The 10,228-nt window shown below is 40.3% G+C and overlaps 1 protein-coding gene across 8 annotated transcripts in view; it reads right to left on the minus strand.

The window, feature by feature from the left end:
- LOC107271062 (CCR4-NOT transcription complex subunit 6-like) overlaps positions 1-10,228 on the minus strand; it is a 330,268-nt gene that overhangs the window by 37,981 nt on the left and 282,059 nt on the right. The gene's annotated exons all lie outside the window — the stretch shown is intronic.

Genomic DNA, 10,228 nt, shown 5'->3' on the forward strand with positions numbered 1-10,228 from the left:
TTTTTTTAAATTTTTTTTTTTTTTTTTTTTTTTTTTTTTTCATCGTTTCATACTAAAATTTAATTCACACTTGTGGAAAAATTTACATGCAATTAGCACCGTGGTGAGTCTCTGGTACTTTCTGAACAGTGAACTCGGAATTGGATGAGAAAGCCAACGGTAAAGTAGGCCTCTTTAGGACTGAATAGCCAGACCTTCCCCTCTTCTCCACAAGTCCCCCCCAGGGCCAAAAGGTCTAACGTCACTGTGTCATTAGAGTCGACGTTGATTGTTTATGAAAATTAGGGACGCGCTTCGTTCAATTTGCCGCTCCTGTGACTCTTCCCGACTCGTTAGACACGTCGAAAGGAAGTCGGCATTAATTTGCAAAGGTGCATCCGAGAGTCGATTATAAGAAACGTAATAAAGCGCAGCTATAAGCTGTTCGTACTTAATTCTAATTAATTTGCATGGTGATAGAAAAAAAAAAGGGAATATTACGAGGAAAATTCTTTTGAATAAAACATTATAAATTTACCTACACTGCACGTACACTGTACTACTGGCAGTAGTTGCATCAAGACTGAGACCGACTACTCGTTTGCTGGGGTAAATCGAAAAAGTTTAACAACTTTCGAAGCGCGCTGTAGGATCGACCAGGAATCGATATAAAATTCTCTTTAATGGAAGTATAAAGAAGTAATTTCAAGATTTTCTTTTTATTTCATATTTTTTTTTATTTTTTTAAATTATCTCCAAGGTTACTGTATCTATTGCCATATCCCGTACGCGGGCCCCGGTATACATGTATTATATGAAAATGTAGCTACTTTTTTTTTCGAGTTTTTTCAAATTCGTAAATAACTTCCACTGCAATGCAACCCGACAATGGTAACCAAGTGAAATAGTCGGTTAGTGGCTAAATCGGAAAAGTTAAAGGGAAAATACAAGGGCGGAATAAGGGAGAGAGAGAGAGAGATAGAGAAAAGGAATAAAGTTGAATAAGAAGATGTTGGTCCGTATTTGAAGAAGGAGTTGTCCTGGCGAAATCGGAAAGTCGAGCGAGTCTCGAGACCAAAGTTTCCCGAACTCGGAAGAACTCGGATTAGTTTTGAAGTAAGGAATATGTTTTAGTTTACTCCGGCGCTAGAATGAAACTGTGAAATGTTGATAAACTCGTTGGTAACTTCGTTATTAAGCCCGGGGCGGATGGAGTTAATTCCACCTTTTCTCGGGCGTCCCGACGCCCGGCGTCGATAGGTCACACGTCATACCGATAACGTTAAGATCCACCATACACGGTCCAATTCACGTTACGACCCAGCGCGCTTCATCCACTTTCAGATCCTTCGATGGAATACAAAAGACAGGCTAAAGCTGTCGTCCACACCTGACGAATTATTACGCGACTACCCGACACCTCATTCGCTATTTGCAATCAGCTGTTCGACTTAACCCACTCGCGACGAATTTATTATTTTCCTATTTCCAATCCCATCGACTATGGCTAAGCTTCAGATTTTTACTCAAATCGCACAATTTGCCAACCGGCGCTTCGGCGCTGTTACGTATCCACGTAAATACTAAAAATAGTCCTGAAAGGGGGGACTGAGTCTTGTCACTGGTTTACCACGTGCGTACGATTTCCTCTAATGACACTTCCGGGTCGTCCAATGGTCCCTCGAAGGGATCCTGGGTAATTTTGCCTGTATAATTTTTTAGGCGTTATTTAGGAAATTGCAAATCTCACGTATATCAAAGTTTCAAGATTGAATTACGGTTCAGTGGTATTTTCATACGTGAAACATGGATAAAGTTGACGCACCCTGTGTCAGATGTCAGATATGTGTTTTTTATTCTTTTTCATGTAAATTCCACTTTACGCCATTATCATAAAAAATAATTATCCGATGATTGGATAATGTCGAGTAATGGACGGAGCGTGTGCTGAGGTAATCGATATTTAATGACTGGCTTGCATAAAAGGTATAACCATACGTAGCTTTATTAATGATATAATTATTTGCCACAGGGTAAGACCGACATTGCGACCCTGTGCGAAAGATGTCATCGATAGAATAACATATAGACAAGAGACGTACAGGGTGTGTAAAAAAAAATGGAAAAAAAAAAAATTTTTCCTCAGACATCATTATTGATCCCGACTCTTTTTCTTTGCTCGGGGCATACACATTTAGCCGAAAGTGTTCCGCGGCACTTTCTTCTTGTACTTTCTATATACTTTTTCTTCTCTCTTTCTCTCTTACTCCATATCACCCGGCACGAAGTCACAAAGCTTTCGTATGTATGAGATTATAATCCTGAAAGGGTCTATCCATTTTTAGGCACTGCTCCACGGCATACCGGAGTACCTTATTCTCAGGGAATCCAGGCCAGACCGCCATTTACGGTTATTCAGGGAAACAGCGATATTTCACCTTTCCGGCTCCGAGCTTTTGCGATTTATTTTCCTATGGGCGCGCGACCTGCGAAAATTCCGAGACGAGTCTCCTCGCGGACGAAAGGCAGTCTCGAGGATATTCGTTGTTTCGTGGAAAATAATATTTACGAATTTTTCAAATAGTTTCATCCCCCCTCCCCTGCAGCCTCACTCAAAATAACATCTCTCGCGTTCCGTATATCTGTCTTTATTTATCCCACGCGAAATTCTCTCCTATTTCTATTTCATTTATTTTTCACTACACTATGCTATACCTATATATGACTTTTTCTCTTATAGGTTTTCCTTCCTGCACCCTGTCCTTCCTATCGTTCGATTGGCCGCATGTGAGCCTGGACCTCTGTGCTCTGTCAGGAGTAAATCAGATAATTGGAGAGCACACAGTAAATGCAGAAAGGCACGCAGCTACGGATCCTACCGATTTGGCAGAGATCGGAGCAATCAAAGTCGAATTCACTTATTTCGGTAGCCAAGGTACATATATATATATAATCAATGGTGTTAAAGCCGAGGAAAAGGCCACAGGGTGATTTATACTTGAGATTCAAAGCACACGTGTGTTCCAAGTAATGAAACGTTCGATCGTTTTCCCGAAGTTGTTCGATTGCCGAGGTAAAGACCAATACGAGTAAAGTTTAATTTGGCGGGTAATTCAAATGCGATAAAAGCGACTACGATATATATATATAGTAAGTAAGTAAATGAAATTTTTCCTAATTCACTTTATAAAAACCCTATAAAATTTCTCCTCGAGATTCTGTACATAAATAAAAATTCATACAGGGTATCCGGTTTTTCAAAGAACTTTCAATAGAAATTTCTGTAAGGCCTTCGACGTATATTACATCCGGTTTCAATTCCATTCGTTCCGCGTTCCGATATAACCGTCTATGACGTAACTAGCAGCATATATACATACAGAGGATGTATCGTATTCTGCCAAATGGCAGATAGCAAAAATTTCATTTCCTATGCACTCGGTAAGGGGTTGTTCTCTGAAGTTCTTTCCCCTCTTTCCCCTCCCCACTGCTACCGTACTCTGGCGACTTGCCGACTTTTCATACTGCGGACTCGCTCTACCTTACCGACCGGTGTCTGGCATTTCCTTTCATACTTAAACTTTACTATACGCTTCTACTTTACCTTACTTCACTTGACTCTCTTGCTTGCGCATCTCCCTCTTAATCCTTTGTCTTCGTCTCTCCATTGGTTCCCTGCCCAACGGACCACGCAATCTCTCTTACCAACATGCTTGGCTAAGGTCTAGCTAAGCTTTTCGATATTATGAATTCATGCAAGTATTCTCGGTCTAGCAGGAAGATATATCTCTGGCTGAACAAACAGAGCGTCCCCAGGGATAATCTCGGAAGATGAATGAAATTACTAGGAGTCTCCGTTTGAATTCTTAAAATCCCCAAGTCGAGCGCGGACGCGCCTCGGTCCTTTACTGCATCAAAGTGCAACAGGGAAAATGCATTCGTATGCAGTTGGCGAATGGTCCAGACTTATGACCGCAAGTATCATTCTGAAATATGACACCAAATTGGACTTGCATGCAAGTCGCGTCGCGAGTTACCATTCGCCGTGGGTAGACTGTGCGCATGCGGGACACTTGATACACGGATAAATGAATTTTGACTAAATTTTGGAAAATTTGAAAAAAAAAAATTTTACATAAATTTTAAATGCATTTTAAAAAATTTGCATTTGTGACGTTGCCTCGCGTAAATGCCTTTACGTTATTATCCATAACAGTCAGGGACTGGTTCGCGTAAGCTTCTGGGCATTAGCGTGACGTATGATGGGTACGGTACCTAGCTAAGAGGGTTTTCCAGTGGCTTATACCTATTAGGGACTTGCACGAGCACTCCTGAACGAGTCTATGGTAATTCCAATTTCCAATAATCGTTCGTAATACAGAAACCGAAAAGCTGTTCGGGATGTAGCGTGACGTTGTAAGGTCGCGGTTCGGACTCGTAGAATTTAGTCTTCGCTCAGCTCGGACCGGACGAGCTTGAAAAGTTAATAAAAACATAGTCACTGCACCTTGAAAGTTTTACCACTTGGGACAACGAGCGTGATTTCCTTGCGGAGCGAAAGACATTATTTACTTGTCTAGGCGGTGACGTCGTTAATCTCGTCTTTTTTAATAAAGTCACCAATTTTTCAGGTACCAACTTTTTTTTTTTTTTTTTTTTTTTTTTTCCACTGGATATACATATATATTGCCTTTCGAGGTCTCGTGCCTTCCTGGCGCGGCCAAAAGTTTTACTATGATTACAACTCCTCCCTGTGACTTTGCTTGATTAAACGACAGTGATAAAAGAGACAGCAACTTGTTGCCAGTTTTTAACGAGACAACGAAACCTCGTTCTCCTTTAAATGACTTAATGATCGAGGGCACTTTATATTAGCGAGTGCCAGGAAAGAGCCCGAGTATTTCTAAAGCACGCAATAAGGCTGCACGAGAGTGGGGCAACGTGGACCTGGTATACGTATATTTCTCCTGCGCTGCCATTGCCATGGAAATGAAATGCTGAAAGTTTAAATAACCAAGAGCCAAAGAAGAAGGGCGTTACTGGAAGCCCGCAAAAGCATTACTCAGAAGCACCGAACCTATTTGTAACCTGCTGCTAGCAGTAATTAGCCTAAGGGTTTGTTTGTCTCGTCGAAATATTTTTGGTCAAAATTCTTTGGGGAGAAAAAAAAATTTTTTTTTTTTCAAACTCCCAACGTTCCGCGATTTTACGTGTCGCGTGACGTCACGAGCTCCATCTGTAACTGCATGCGTGGGTAACGTCCTCAAGATTATGCATACGTGATGCAACTCGAAGGATAATCGAGTTTCTTCTTCCTGCTTATCCTCATGGCCGATTGTGGATTCGCAATGAGACTTTTTTTTTCTTCCAGTCTGTTTTTCTCGCAAAGTTCCCAGGGTCCTTTCGTCCTGAGAAGATAAAGCTCGAGCCGGAAGCCGTGCTCCGAAATGCGTCGCATTTCAAACGCAATTTCATATGGAACTATTTGTCAGCATGATAAATCACACCAAGTGGAGCACATTTGCATTGAAGGACTCAAGGCGGCCTTTATGTCGCAGAGTTATATTGTTCCTGGGGCCATGACACCGAGCCCCGGGCATCGGGGCACCGCGAGTCGCCCTGCCCTCGTCTACCCACGACTTCACCTGGAACTTTCTACGAACAGAGTATAGCTCGAGTCTTCGAGACACGCGATCCTTCGTGCAGGCAAAGCGCGATCTCCCGGTATAACGAGAATAGATCGTTATTGGAGTGGCGAAAACTTTTAGGAAATGCATACCGGGTGGGACGTTGGTATCGAGTATGAATAAAAAAGAGTGAACAAAATTTTTTTACACAAAATTTACATTTTTTACAACTTTCCAGTCACGCGTGAAATTTGGTTGGGAAAATTGTACTGATTTTACATTTCATGCACGTTCGCGAGAGTCGAATGGAATTTTTAATTTTTTTTTTTTTTTTTTGAAAATTTTTCTTTCGAGTCCACTGTAAAGCGCAGTGGTGAAATTCAAAAAGAATTTATGTCAGCTGAGATAGACTAGTGCGGGATGGATGTGAAAAAAAAAAAGAGAGAATTAAAGAATAAAAGAGTATTGGGTAATAAAAGTACATGGCTTTCACGGGGAGGAACGGCTTTTAAATATTCACAGAATGTTCAACGCGTCGCGGCGCCACTGACTACGTCGAGGACGCTACTTTCGACGCGCCGAGTACCGAGGGGTGGAATAAAAATGGGAGTTGGGGGTCGAGGAGCTTTTGTATCCTCGTGGACGGACATACTTTCTCGCGTGTGGAAAACGCTTTTCATTGGCCATTGACCGAGGTACGCGAATTTTCGTATAATTTTGCATCCCTTATTGCGTAAAAGCGATCGATAAAAATTAGATCCCTTTGAAAATTTTTTCCTTCACCCGTCTCATAGAAAAAAATATTTATGATAATTCAATCGATAAAACGATTAAATAAATTTGATTTTCAGTATAAAAAAAATTTTTTTCAATCACACCCTTCCTAAATAACCAAATCGAAATCCGTCGTAGTGTACGCATATACACCTCAAAGATTACCTCAATGTGCCAAATAGGAGCCAGGTGATTTTTGAAAAAAAATAAAATTCCCATCGAGTCAAACAATGGTAGCAATCGCCCGGGACACTTTCGACTGTGTAAATTCGAGCCAATTGCAAGTCCCTCCCTGAGGCATTATTTACGTCAACGTCCAAATGCGCAAAGCCGAATCAACAGAATCAACAAGAGTCACGTGCCAATCGCCGATCCAGAATCAGACGACGTACAATTTCAAATCCACTTTTGTCTCCGGCTGAACGCGTGACCCTAGTATTTACGTCCCTATGAATTTCAGTGCCCTGGGGATCAGCAAGGGTTGCCACAGGAATCACACCCAAAATCCAAGACAAGGTTATAAATCAGACAACGGATCCTCCACCAAATCCCAAGATTCTCCAGTTGGATGGGCGAGCAGGTAGACATATATACATATATACACATACCTACCCGTACAACGTGGAGTATCCACCATTATTCTCACAACGGGGGTAGGTAAACTTTTCCATACACACATATATATATATATACATATATACATACATATAGCTACATTCAAATTTTGAATAAATCATCCATCGATCAATCATTCGAGCTAATTATCATATAAATAATGTAATGGATCAATGAGATTCAAATAGATGCATATATATATATATATATAACTGTGATACGTATACATAACTATATCTATAGATCTATCCCGTAAATGGTAATTCGAGGAGTTGGCGAGCGGGAATAAGGTACGCGGCGAAGATTCACGCATTATCCAGGACGTATCTGGACCTAGCTATTAACGTCCAGCAGTGATCGGAGATGCGATGTATAAGAAAAAAAAAAGTAAATAAAATAAAAAAAAATAAAAGAAGCCGTGATTCCGATGGATTTATCGCGGAAAGCAGAACGAGCATTACGGTGGTAGCGGAATCGTGATGTTTCAATCCCAGAGGATATCGTACCAGGAAATAAATATACGAGCGCATCGAGGCCGACTCACGCTATCGTAATCGCACGGCTACGAAATACATCGACGCGAATGTAAATTGCAATGTAAGCAGTGGCGTGTCGCGCGGCCATTAAGGCGTTATCGTGCCGTTGATAAAAATGGGAGAAACTTGGGTACCCAGGAGCGGGAGGCGTAGAGGTGGTAGATTGTAGATCGGTACCGTGAACGAGCCCTTAATAAATTTTGAAAATTAATTCGAGTGCATTCCGCCATAGAGTCTGGTAAGATAACGGGGCAACCCTGAACAACCCCTTTTATATATATATTTTTTTTTAAAATTGAATTGAAAATGTGCTAAATGTTGAATGAAAGAAAAAAATTGGGGATGCAAAATTAAGGGATGAAAAAAAAAAAAAATTCGTTATCTTTGAAATTTCATTGATAAGGGTTGCTGCTTATGCAATCCTAGGGCGAGGCTCAGCTCGGGCATTAAAAACGGTGAATTAACCTCAATTTTCGTGGAAGCATTCGGATGCTGTAAACTACCCTTCAGAGCTGTGAATACCTTTGGTGGATTCACTGCCCCGTTAAATGCGGCTGTTAAAAAAAGGAATGCGAATTTTTATTTGCATTAGCAGGGTATGTGCCAGTGGTGGGGTGGGTTGTCGTCGGACGCGTGAAATAACCTTTTGGGTTTTATGTAGGTTAGGTCCAGGTGGGAGGAGCAACGTCGAATCATTAGTTTTTCGAATGCCTAGTTTGACGGACGTGAGTTTAGCCAAACGTGTACGGCGCACGGGGCACGACGTACGGGACGGTGCAGGACACGTAGTAGACATCACACAGCACGTAGAGCATGCACACACTATATATGCGTACACGCGATATAGTATATGTACATAGAAGGTATAGTGACCACCCCTAAACGTTGTACTATACTGTAGTGACATGTAGGTATAGTATGTGTCCACAGAATAGACGGGGGAGTTGGGTCCCTGTCACGAATTCCAAGCGTGGATTGTGCAGAATATGGTATTTAGGTGAACCAACGAAATTTGTATTTTCCCTTTTTATAGTGAAATCCAAATTTTCACATGGCAACCGTATCATTAGAAATTTTGTAAGAAAATTTGGAAAACGTGCCAAGAGGTAATGGCTGCAGGTAACGATTTTAATTATATTTAAGAAATGTTTCAATAATAAAAAATTTTTCAATAATCAAAAAATACAGGGATACTGATAATCAGGGTATTTCTAAGTCACAAAAATTATACAAGATCGTGTTTGGATTTTTCAAAAATATTTATCCCCTTGTAATTTCCTTTAAACCACTTTCGGTTTTAATTGTGCAGTACTTTAATAGCATTTACCCCGTGTATACTAGGGATTCATTTTAAGATGAATTGAATATTCAAATTACGTAATTCTATTATTCTCTAATAATAATATTCACTCGAGTTATAATTTCTTATCAATTCAATTCGGACTTGACCGATCGCTGCACGTTTAATGCAATCACAGAGAAATATAAGGCTTGTATCTCGTTATGAATAGCTTATAATTTAATTTTAATCATGTACCGGGTGGCATTAGCATATTCAATCTGTTAACGAAATTACTTCCGACGTCCTTTCATCTCGATGGTAAAGAAAAGCGAGTTAATGCGCGTGGCCAGTATTTCATGACGTTTTAAATGGCGATTTGTGAGGCTCGTCAGGTCTTTTATACCCAGACTTCACGTAATTTAATACACGAAGGTTACTCGGGGTGAAATGAAACAAGACAGGAGCTGCGGGTGGTAAGAAGCATATAGATACCTATTAAGAATCCGGATATCCATTTCGGTATGTTAATTCCGCGAAAAAGAAAAACAACTATTTGAGGGCAAATAACGAAAATTTATGAAATTCAAAATAATCTTGTCACCCTATACAGGTCACTGTAGCTACAGCCTCATTATATGGCGTCAAAGCGAAGTAATGAACATTAGACACAATATATTCTTATAATCTCCCTAATAAATGCACAAGTAGTTTAAAACTTTGTCAATTAAGAAAGATAAAAATTTAATAATCAAGAGTTTTAATCAGACCAAAAAATCTTCATAATTTACAGCGATATCAAAAATATACGATAAATTCGATTCGCAATAATATTTCGAATAATAAGGACAGAATATAAATACGAGGGCGTTAATTATTGTTTTCGTGACGTAAGTATGAAAAAAAATTTTTTGCAAAAATTAAATCGAAACTTTTAATCGAAGAGAAGGAAAGTGGGTAAGGTTGAGCCGTAATAATATTCGAGGGATCTCGTAATAATTCCATTCTCGTCTTTTAACTTTCAATATGGCGTTCAATCGAGCGTTCTACAAATAAGGGTGAAGAGAGACATGGGGGTTTTCGAAGATTAAAAATAACTCTCACCACTTTTCGAGTCTCCGAGAATACTCGAGTAATAAGACGAGAGGGGTCGAAGGGGAGGGAGGGGTGGGTGGGGTTTAAATAAGAGAAAAACAGCACTTCGCTCCTTATTTCTTTACCCAGTTCTTCCCGTAGGATAAAATCAGCCAATGGGAATTCAGGGTCGTTTCCAAAGTTCGAAACATCAGCCAATCCGAAAGCGAGAAACTAAGCGATCTTCGCCGTTTAAATTTCCCTATGCAAATCTATCAGAACAGATTGGCCACACTTGCTTGCGATCTGACCCTCTCTCTCTCTCTCTCTCTCTCTCTCTCTCT

This window comes from Cephus cinctus, unplaced genomic scaffold, assembly GCF_000341935.2.
Source record: "Cephus cinctus unplaced genomic scaffold, Ccin1 Ccin1_scaffold0880, whole genome shotgun sequence".
In the NCBI taxonomy this organism is placed as follows: Eukaryota; Metazoa; Arthropoda; class Insecta; order Hymenoptera; family Cephidae; genus Cephus; species Cephus cinctus.